The sequence below is a fragment of the Scylla paramamosain genome, chromosome 46, assembly GCF_035594125.1.
Source record: "Scylla paramamosain isolate STU-SP2022 chromosome 46, ASM3559412v1, whole genome shotgun sequence".
Lineage (NCBI taxonomy): Eukaryota > Metazoa > Arthropoda > Malacostraca > Decapoda > Portunidae > Scylla > Scylla paramamosain.
In genome coordinates, this window is record NC_087196.1 from 3,843,072 (window position 1) to 3,854,728 (window position 11,657).

General features: G+C 37.1%; 1 long non-coding RNA gene across 1 annotated transcript; it reads right to left on the reverse strand.

Moving 5' to 3' along the window:
- Positions 1-314: 314 nt before the first annotated feature.
- Positions 315-1,251, reverse strand: LOC135094681 (uncharacterized). The gene is made up of 2 exons (XR_010263910.1): positions 1,140-1,251; positions 315-859 (listed from the first exon to the last, which is right to left on the reverse strand). It is a non-coding gene; the product is annotated as an uncharacterized LOC135094681 (long non-coding RNA).
- Between the last annotated feature and the right edge of the window lie 10,406 nt (positions 1,252-11,657).

The following is an 11,657-nucleotide window of genomic DNA, read 5'->3' on the forward strand; positions in this document are numbered from 1 at the left end:
GGGGACAAGTGCTGACCGACAAAGGAAGGGAATATCAAGTCAGTGTAACCAAGGGAAGAGCAGAGTCCTGTAAGCATAAATGGAGCAGTGTTACCAGCAAAATTAACACGTTTACCGCCGTATGTACCACCGATGGTACATTTCATACCTTCAGTAACCGCCACATGTACCACCGGTGGTACATTAATGAGTTTTTTTTCCTTCCTTTTCAATCAGTATTTCTAACAATACAACAGACAAAATGCAAACACAAATATTTTAAGTGATAGTTTATTGATCAATTTCTTCAAAAATATAGCATTGAAAGATATTAATACATAGGAAATGTTTATTTTTTTTCCATAAAATGAAAACTATTCTTTTTTTTATAAGAATTGCGAGAAACTGCTCAATATCCCTGGAGGTTACTGGTTTCCATGCATTCATCTTAGAGAGCCGTGTAATAGGCTTTTCAGCAACAGTTTGTTCAAAGAACCTATTAGTTTCCCTAACTATCAAATGAATAACCTCATCAGTACTAAAAAGCTTGTAAACATCAATGGGCTGAATATCTCTGTCAGATGATGATGGTAAAGTGTAATGTATCTGCTCTCTTGCTGTGCATACAAATTTTCGTGTGCTTGCAGTGATGTTTCGCCATGCAGCATCATGAGAAGCGGCAGGCTGTTCATTCCTGGTAGCATCATTTGATGAAATACTTGCTGTATCATCATCTGAGTCAATTGTTCTGCTTGCATCAGATTCATAACTTGATTCCATTTCATCTGGTGACGGTTCATAGCTTTTATCCCCGTCACTGTCATCAGAAGATGACATTTCACCATGTCCATAAAACTGATAAGTCTCCATTCAATGGTTTCTGAAATATCAAAATGTATATGCATGTGTTATTTTGTGAAGCATAAAACTTAAAATTTATGGCACTGAACCGCATTTAGCCTAATAACTAAAATATTCAGTATGAATAGTATTTGTTTCATCATTTGAGCCACAAGTGCATCATGAAATTTTATGACCACCGGTGGTTCATGTGGCGCTGCTGAGGTGCTCAGACTTATGTATCGCCATATGTACCACCTGTGTAACAAGACTTTGACAGGTCTAAGAGAATCTATTTGAGGAGCAAAATGCATACCCACCTTCTCGCTTCGCTGCTACCGCAGCACTGACCGCTGGAGCGTGGTAAACATCATGGCGCCACGGAGGAATTCCCGATCTGCCTTGTGGCGGTTAACGTGTTAAGAAAGGACTAAAAATTGTAATTAGCCCCTTTGAATTAGAGCCCATGTCAAGTGAAGTAATACAGGCATTTCATCAATATTATGTGGAATACACAAAACTGGTGGAACTAGAGCCAGAAAAGTCAGAGGAGCTAAATGAAGAGCTGGAACACGACCAACGAGTTCACCATGAAATATTAGAAAGTATAGAGTGTAAAAGAAAAGAGTTAAAGAATGACAAAGGATCAATTTGTTCTAGCAAACGGTCTAGGCATTCTAGAGTCTCATCTACTTCATCACGTTCATCAGCACAAAGAAAGCAAGAAGCACCAGCAAAGGTAGCCAGACTTAGAAAGGAAATAGAATATCATGATAGTTTAGCAGAGGCAGAAGTTAGGTTAGCTAGAGACCAGGCAATGTTCGCAAAGAAAAAGAAAGAGAGAGATTTAGCAGTCGCTAGTGCAGAACTTAATGCTCTTAGCTTAGTTGAAGAAGAAGTAAAAATGCTTCCAGGTAACGATGAAAGTGTAGAGAAGCAAAGTTATCTTCAACAATACATAGAGTCACAAAATGAAATGAAGGCACAAGCAATTGCAAATCAACAAAGTGACAATGCCATGCCTCACAAATATGTTACATTCCATGACCCACAGGAACCTTCTTCTTGCAATAGAGATAATGAATTGATGACTAATGAAGTAGATGGACAAACATTTAGTGAACCTCAAGCAATAAGTCGCAACCCTACAATTCAAAGTCTTGTACCAAGTTCTCATAGACACACTCATAATGTCAACATGCCTAATAATGTGAGACAGAATCATCAATCCTTTTCCCATCCTGGGGGAACCTTTGCTATCAACATACCTGATCCCAAGTGGAGCCTCCCTCCAATAGAACCTAACACTTTTGATGGAGAACCCATGGAATTTCCAAGTTGGTTGAAAAACTTTTAAACTTATGTAGAGTCTAAAACTTCTATTGGTAGAGAGGGACTTGCCTACTTAGACAGGTATACAACTGGTGAGGCAAAGGATGCCATTAAAATGTTAATGCACTTTAACTCCGATGCTGACTATGTGCAAGCAAAGAAAATTCTTAGGGATAGATTTGGAAACAAAAGCATCATAGCTGATGCTTACACAAAAAAGTTAATGAATTGGCTACCAATCTCTCCGCATAATGGTCCAGCATTAACAGCATTCTCAGATTTTTTGAAGTGCTGTTTAGCTGCAATGAAACACACTTCTCATTTGTCATTTCTGAATGACCCTAGAGAGCAGAGAAAGGTGCTAGCAAAACTCCCTGAACATATTGTTCATGACTGAAGAAAGCAAGTAATGATATATCATGATACTAACAGTAATAACAACTCTCCTAGTAGTGATGAAGAGCACCACCCACCCTTTGAAATGTTATGTGAATTTGTCCAGAAAGAAGCAAAAGGAGCAAGCAATCCCTTTGTTTCCTGGAATTCAGTAAGTAGGGAAGTAAATGATTGGATCAATGATTGGATCAAAACTCAAATAAAGACAACCAATTGGAAACCAAGGGAATCAAACATCATGACAAAGAATAGAGGGAGTTGAACTTTCATGGCTAAATCAATTGAGGAAAAACCAATGTGGTCATTCCAAAGTAAAGTAAGTGTACAAGCCAACAAACAGTATCCCAAGGATCAGGAAAGGAAAGGACGATTCTGTCACTACTGTACAAAGGATCATGATTTAGATGATTGCAAGGAATTTGCCAAACTTGATGGTAATACTAGGTACAAATTTGATAAAGAAAAATGGTTATGTACAGGGTGTCTAAAAATGGGTCACAAAGGAAAGGATTGTAGAAAAAGGAAAGTTTGTAAAGTATGTCAGAGATACCATCCCACAGCTCTTCACAATGATGATATGACAAGAACTGAGAGCCAAAAGGTTCCAGCACAAGCAACTCAGCCTAAAGGTGATAAACCCACAGTAGTAGCAAATAAGGTCAAAGTTACAGAATCAGTGACACATGACATGCACACCATGATAGTTCCTGTATGGTTACATCATGTTAGCAATGAAGAGAATAAAGTTTTAATGTATGCTCTGCTGGATGAGCAGTCTGATGCTTCATTCATGTTGGTTACCCTGCTGTTTATGGTTTATATCAGTGAGCTGCCACACACTGTAAACCACAATCAGATGTATCTATATGTTGTTACTACCCATCACCAGCACCACCACCATCACTACCACTACTACTACTACTACTGTTGCTGCTGCTGTTGCTGTTGCTACCTTCCCCCCTCTGTGCCATTGAGATGCCTCCTCTGTCATCTCATAAGACTTATAACTCTGATGGAGTCCTTTTATAACTTTCAAGCAAAAGATATGTAGCATTTACCGTTCCCTTTCCTTTTTTCAAAAAGACCTCCAATGAAGTTCAATATCATGCCTTCCTCTGTTGATAGTGAAGGACACTGGAAGACGAATGGAAACATCATTTTTTTATTATTGACCAGCTACAAAGACACAAATTAATACTTCATTATATAAAGGAGTTCAGGCTCTGTTGTGTGTGTGTGTGTGTGTGTGTGTGTGTGTGTGCAAAGAATAAAAATGTGTGCGTACGTAGGTATGTTATAAGTATATATTGTAAACATATTTAAACACACACACACACATTTGTATATAACACATCTTCATATGATAATAATACACAAAGAAACATTAATTTGCAAAAGCCACACACCTATATATTCTTTTAAATGTTATCATTGAGGGTGAACAAATGAACATGTATTTACCTGCTAAGAAATTATTTGTATGTTTACTTTCATTTGATTTATTGTATTATGTAAAGCATATCCATTTTATTCTTATTTTGTTGTCTGAGAAGACGATGATGGCTGGCGATGATTAGGTAGAGTAAGATAAGGTTAAGTTACAATGGTTTGGATTAGATAGATAATGTGAAGTATATATTATGAATAGTATGATTGATGAAAATTGGTTGTCCACGAAAAATTAACAGCAAAAAGGAAAAAAAAAATATTAGAAAAGTGAAGAAAAAAAAGAAACAAGAAATGAAAAAAAATGAAAAAATGAAAAAAAAAATTATGCAGAAATTAGTGTAATTCGATTTGATTATTCTTTTTTTTAGTTTTCTTCTTCCTTTATTTTTAGTCATTTATTTCCTAAGCAAGAAAAGTGATAAGAATACACAATACAAAATAACATTTAATTTGTTTTTTGTTTACCCTTGTTGCTACTCTCTCTCTCTCTCTCTCTCTCTCTCTCTCTCTCTCTCTCTCTCTCTCTCTCTCTCTCTCTCTCTCTCTCTCTCTCTCTAATTTTTCATGGTTATCATCAGTTTCTTCTTCTTCTTCTTCTTCTTCTTCTTCTTCTTTTCTTCTTTTTTCCTCTACTTTGCTTCTTCTTCTTCTTCTTCTTCTTCTTTCAATCAAATATGTTTTATTATGCAATTACTTATTTTTCTCCTAGTGAGGAAAGGAAGAAACTAATAATTCTTTCTCTTTTTCAAAGTTTTAAGTAGTATTTCCTTCAAGCAGTAATAACAAAAAAAGAAAGCAATAACATATTCCTTCTTTACTCTGTACTTCTCTGTCTCTCTCTCTCTCTCTCTCTCTCTCTCTCTCTCATATATATATATATATATATATATATATATATATATATATATATATATATATATATATATATATATATATATATATATATATATATATATATATATATATATATATATATATATATATATATATATATATATATATCCGTGTGTGTGTGTGTGTGTGTGTGTGTGTGTGCATCTTTTTCTATCTCTCTTAACTTGACGCATTGCTTGATGTTTACTGAATTTGTTTTTATTCATTATGTACACTAATTTCCAACCATCACACTTTTACATTTAAAATTTGTTCATTACGTGAAATTTTGAAACATGAACTCCAATCGCAACATTACATTACAATATGTTGTGAAATTACTTCAGCATCATTTTACCCTGAGGCAAGCACTGTCTGACATCATTATGTCTCTCTCCACTCTCCACTCTGACATCTCCACCAGTTTTTTCTCATCCCCCCCAGCTGCTAACTCTGTACAAGGGCCTTATCCGTCCATGTCTAGGGATGGTTCCACTCATACTGCTCTTTTAGACAGGAAGGAATCATTAACTCTCCTCTATCCAACTGTCTTCAGCTCTTTCTCATCGCTGCAGTGTTGCATCTTTAGCTATTTTCTACTGGTATTTTCATGCTAATTCCTCTTCTGACCTTGCTAACTGCACACCTCCCCTCCTCCTGCGGCCTCGCTGCACAAGACTTTCTTCCTTCTCTCACCCTTATTCTGTCCACCTCTCTAATGCAAGAATTAACCAGTATTCTCAATCATTTATCCCTTTCTCTGGTAAACTCTAGAACTCTCTGCCTGTTTCTGTATTTCAACCTTCCTATGACTTGAATTCCTTCAAGAGGGAGGTTTCAAGACACTTATCCTTCAATTTTTTTTACCACCACTTCGGACCCTGTTCGGGAACTGGTATCTCAGTGTGTTTTTTTTATTTATTGGATTTTTGTTGCCTTTGGCTGGTGTCCCTCCTACATAAAAAAAAAAAAAACTTCCTTGTCACATAACTTCCTCAATCATGTCACCTTTAAACAAGATATCAGTGACCTCACTTGACCCGAAAGTGCTTGCCTCAGGGTAAAATGATGCTGAAGTAATTTCACAACATATTGTAATGTAATGTTGCGATTGGAGTTCATGTTTCAAAATTTCACGTAATGAACAAATTTTAAATGTAAAAGTGTGATGGTTGGAAATTAGTGTACATAATGAATAAAAACAAATTCAGTAAACATCAAGCAATGCGTCAAGTTAAGAGAGATAGAAAAAGATGCACACACACACACACACGGATATATATATATATATATATATATATATATATATATATATATATATATATATATATATATATATATATATATATATATATATATATATATATATATATATATGAGAGAGAGAGAGAGAGAGAGAGAGAGACAGAGAAGTACAGAGTAAAGAAGGAATATGTTATTGCTTTCTTTTTTTGTTATTACTGCTTGAAGGAAATACTACTTAAAACTTTGAAAAAGAGAAAGAATTATTAGTTTCTTCCTTTCCTCACTAGGAGAAAAATAAGTAATTGCATAATAAAACATATTTGATTGAAAGAAGAAGAAGAAGAAGAAGAAGCAAAGTAGAGGAAAAAATAAGAAAAGAAGAAGAAGAAGAAGAAGAAGAAGAAACTGATGATAACCATGAAAAATTATATATATAGAGAGAGAGAGAGAGAGAGAGAGAGAGAGAGAGAGAGAGAGAGAGAGAGAGAGATAGAGTAGCAACAAGGGTAAACAAAAAACAAATTAAATGTTATTTTGTATTGTGTATTCTTATCACTTTTCTTGCTTAGGAAATAAATGACTAAAAATAAAGGAAGAAGAAAACTAAAAAAAAAAAGAATAATCAAATCGAATTACACTAATTTCTGCATAATTTTTTTTCATTTTTTCATTTTTTTTCATTTCTTGTTTCTTTTTTTTTCTTCACTTTTCTAATATTTTTTTTTTCCTTTTTGCTGTTAATTTTTCGTGGACAACCAATTTTCATCAATCATATACTATTCATAATATATACTTCACATTATCTATCTAATCCAAACCACTGTAACTTAGCCTTATCTTACTCTACCTAATCATCGCCAGCCATCATCGTCTTCTCAGACTTAACAAAATAAGAATAAAATGGATATGCTTTACATAATACAATAAATCAAATGAAAGTAAACATACAAATAATTTCTTAGCAGGTAAATACATGTTCATTTGTTCACCCTCAATGATAACATTTAAAAGAATATATAGGTGTGTGGCTTTTGCAAATTAATGTTTCTTTGTGTATTATTATCATATGAAGATGTGTTATATACAAATGTGTGCGTGTGTGTTTAAATATGTTTACAATATATACTTATAACATACCTACGTACGCACACATTTTTATTCTTTGCACACACACACACACACACACACACACACAACAGAGCCTGAACTCCTTTATATAATGAAGTATTAATTTGTGTCTTTGTAGCTGGTCAATAATAAAAAAATGATGTTTCCATTCGTCTTCCAGTGTCCTTCACTATCAACAGAGGAAGGCATGATATTGAACTTCATTGGAGGTCTTTTTAAAAAAAGGAAAGGGAACAGTAAATGCTACATATCTTTTGCTTGAAAGTTATAAAAGGACTCCATCAGAGTTATAAGTCTTATTAGATGACAGAGGAGGCATCTCAATGGCACAGAGGGGGGAAGGTAGCAACAGCAACAGCAGCAGCAGCAGTAGTAGTAGTAGTAGTGGTAGTGATGGTGGTGGTGCTGGTGATGGGTAGTAACAACATATAGATACATCTGATTGTGGTTTACAGTGTGTGGCAGCTCACTGATATAAACCATAAACAGCAGGGTAACCAACATGAACCCCTGAGCTCCCCACTCAACACTTCCCATGGCTTGGACACTTCCCCACTCACAACCATCCCTTGTTTTCTTCCACCCAAGACTGACTTTATTTAGCCTAACACACTCCTTCCATCTGTTGCCTTTTGGCTTTGATAATAACCTATTGTGTGCTATGGAAGGTTTTCTGCAGTGTCCAAACACTGTCCACTTGTCCAGCACTATTATCAGGTGCAGTACTGTACATCTCCCGGGCAAGAATCCAAACTGTCTTATGCTAAATAAACTGCTGGTAAACATGTGATTCAACATCTTTAATTAAAGTTTTCAACATTTTGTGTATCACACAGGTCAAACTGACAGGCCTGTACTTGCTGTGGTCACTCTTTTCATCATTCTTATAGATTACAGTTATACTGGCTGTTTTTCATAATTCTGGGATTTGCTGGCTACGAAGTGACTTGTCTCTCTGTCTATCACATGCTGTACATCACTTCTAGTCATTTCCAGAGATAGTGAAACTGGCACAGACTTCCTGGTTATCTCCAGCACACCCCTCGCCTGGTTCACGTGTAAACACTGCTGCAAGGAACCCTCCCGGTGTGTCTGTTCTTTTCTTTCCCATTTCCAGTGTTCCTGCTCTTGTCAATACTGCTCCTGCACAGACCTGCTATCCCAGGACTATTCTGTCCTACTCTGCACACACTTGCTAAAGAATTTTGGATTTTCTTTGACAAATTGTGTAATTTTATTCTCTCTCTTTTATCCCTTTCCTTGTTTCTCTTCTGACCTGACTGTTCACTCTTGTATAGTCAGTTTGTAGTGCCAAGTCTTCCCTTCCACACATGATGTTTTCTATACACATTCACATGCTTGTCACATCCACTGAGAAACATAACTGTCACCACTCAGAGAATTAAACACACACTCATTGTGAGGAAACAATGGCTGCAGCCGGTTGACGGGCCTCCATGAATCACTAATGATTTCTCCTACTTTTGGATCACATTTAAGCACAATGAATGCACACATCCACACACTCCTCTAGTCACTCATACTCAGTCTAGAATATATATTAATTTTCTGCCTGAGGCATCCCTGATACCTGATGAGCTTTGCCCTGCTGTTCCTTCTCATACTTTCCCTTCTCAGCCATCATCAGATCCTGAGGAGAAATATATGGCTACTCCTCTCCAGCCAAATAATTTACAGCTGTTATTACAGATTAAGAAACTAGAGCTTGACTTGGAATTTCTCAGGCAGAGTGGAGCACAGAGGCCAGAGTCTCCTGCATTTGATTTGGATCAGTGGTCACCCCAAGTCCCTACTTTCACCAAGGATTCTCCAGATTCATTTTTTGCTGCTTTTTTAGAAGTGTGGTGAGATCTGCGGGCAGTCCTGGAGCAATGGTCTTTGATTGCCCACACCACTTTCATTGGTAAAGCCCAAGAGGTATTTTCATGTTTATCTGTTACTGTTAAAGGATGTAAAAATCTCTTCTTTCAGTCATTCAGGAACATTTTGAAAATATAAGAGTGTGTACGCTTGATGGCACAGGTCCACTTGCTGACTCATGCGCTCTTACTCATTCAGTGTATAATTCCAGGCCTTGTACAGCTTCCTCCAAGTCCTGGTCCAGGCAGGCTGTTTACACTCCTCACCAGTCTCAGGGTCCTGCAGTTTCTCCACCAGGCAACATTAAGTGGCCAGGTGCCTCTGCCACTTCCCAAGGACATCCACATACTCAGCCGAGGCTGATGCAGAATCCCAGTGCTACTATTTAAGGTGAGGAGTGTTAATGCATAAGTGCCACCATTATGAATCTCCTGCAAGGCAGCCCTGATTCGTCAGTCATCAAGTTGTAGTTCCTCATCCCCTGTGGAACACAATCCTGAGCACAGCTCATGGTGGTGTGGGGGGGGAGTCTCTTGGGAGTTCATAAGATTTATACTAAATTCTTGTCACTTTTTTTCGAGCCTAAGCTAGAGATGTTAGTTTACTATGTCCATCTTGCCCTTCACATCAAGTTTGTAGAGACCTGTCAAGCCTACTCCACTGCAGCCCATTTCTGTCACAGGAGATGCTTTCAGCCACGTTGGTGTGGACTGTGTGAGGCCATTACCCGCACAGCTTCAGGTAATCAGTATTCACTAACCAGTGTAGGTGGAGCCACATGGCATCTTCGAGCTATTCCTCTATGCCACATTAGCACCAAAAATAAAACAAAATGTCAAGCGACTCCCAGTATGGGTTCAGAAAAGGTTTCAACACCTATCATGCTCTAAATCAATTTTCCTCCCACATTACCTATCTTAGTTGACTTCTCCAAACCTTTCATGCTGTCAACTACAATATACTTCTACAAAATTTGCATCATTATGGCACAGGAGGTACTATACCACTCATGGTTCAAAGCCTATTTGAGTGACAGAACCCAGTGCACAGTGCATGATGGGTACAAGGCCACACAGACAAAACATATTGTATCAAGGCTTTTTGTTCTTTATACCAAAAAGAAGGACTATGTATTCACTTTCCCTGAAAATCTTTCACACTCACTCAACTCATGTTTGTTGTGAAAAAATGTGCTGCAGGCCACTTCATTCACACTGGCTCAAGAACTCAGGAAAATGTGAATATGGGGCAATAGCAACACCAGGACCAAGATGTCACTTACATGCAGGAAGAGTAGAGAAGGACTAGGAGTAACAGAGAGAGAGAGAGAGAGGGGGGGAACACACACACACACACACATCTATATATATATATATATATATATATATATATATATATATATATATATATATATATATATATATATATATATATATATATATATATATATATATATATATATATATATATATATATATATATATATATATATATATATATATATATCTCTCTCTCTCTCTCTCTCTCTCTCTCTCTCTCTCTCTCTCTCTCTCTCTCTCTCTCTCTCTCTCTCTCTCTCTCTCTCTCTCTCTCTCTCTCTCTCTCTCTCTCTCTCTCTCTCTCTCTCTCTCTCTCTCTCTCTCTCTCTCTCTCTCTCTCTCTCTCTCTCTCTCTCTCTCTCTCTCTCTCTCTCTCTCTCTCTCTCTCTCTCTCTCTCTCTCTCTCTCTCTCTCTCTCTCTCTCTCTCTCTCTCTCTCTCTCTCTCTCTCTCTCTCTCTCTCTCTCTCTCTCTCTCTCTCTCTCTCTCTCTCTCTCTCTCTCTCTCTCTCTCTCTCTCTCTCTCTCTCTCTCTCTCTCTCTCTCTCTCTCTCTCTCTCTCTCTCTCTCTCTCTCTCTCTCTCTCTCTCTCTCTCTCTCTCTCTCTCTCTCTCTCTCTCTCTCTCTCTCTTAGGGATTTATCAATAAACTCAAAGAACCCTCTTGGTAGAGACTCCACTGGATCAGGGGGGTGGTGGCGGGTGGTGGTGGCACTGGGAACACTGGCTTTTCTGTCTCCTCATCCACATCCTGAGAGAGAGAGAGAGAGAGAGAGAGATAGGGAGGGATATAGTTGGTTAGGTTAGGTAGATAGATAGTCGGATAGATTGAGAGATAGAGAGATATAGATGGTTAGGTTGGGTAGACAGACAGAGACATTGAGAGATAGATAGATGGTTAGATTAGGGAAATAGACAGAGACACTGAGAGATAGGGAAAGATAGTGATAGGTTAGGTTCAATAGGTAGTTAAATAAGTTGGAAGATTGATGTGTTGACAGCTTCATTTATAGATAGACAAGTTAATAGATAGACAGATAAGCAACAGCCTGCAAAATTATCACTAATATTATAAAAGCTCTTGAAAACCCTAACAATTGAAAAATAAATAATTAAAATACCAGAAATGAGACAATTAGATATTCAACAAACCAATTCTTCTATTTATCCATGTCTAAACTTAGTAAAAATTTGTAAAAATTAATAAAGATTACTGTT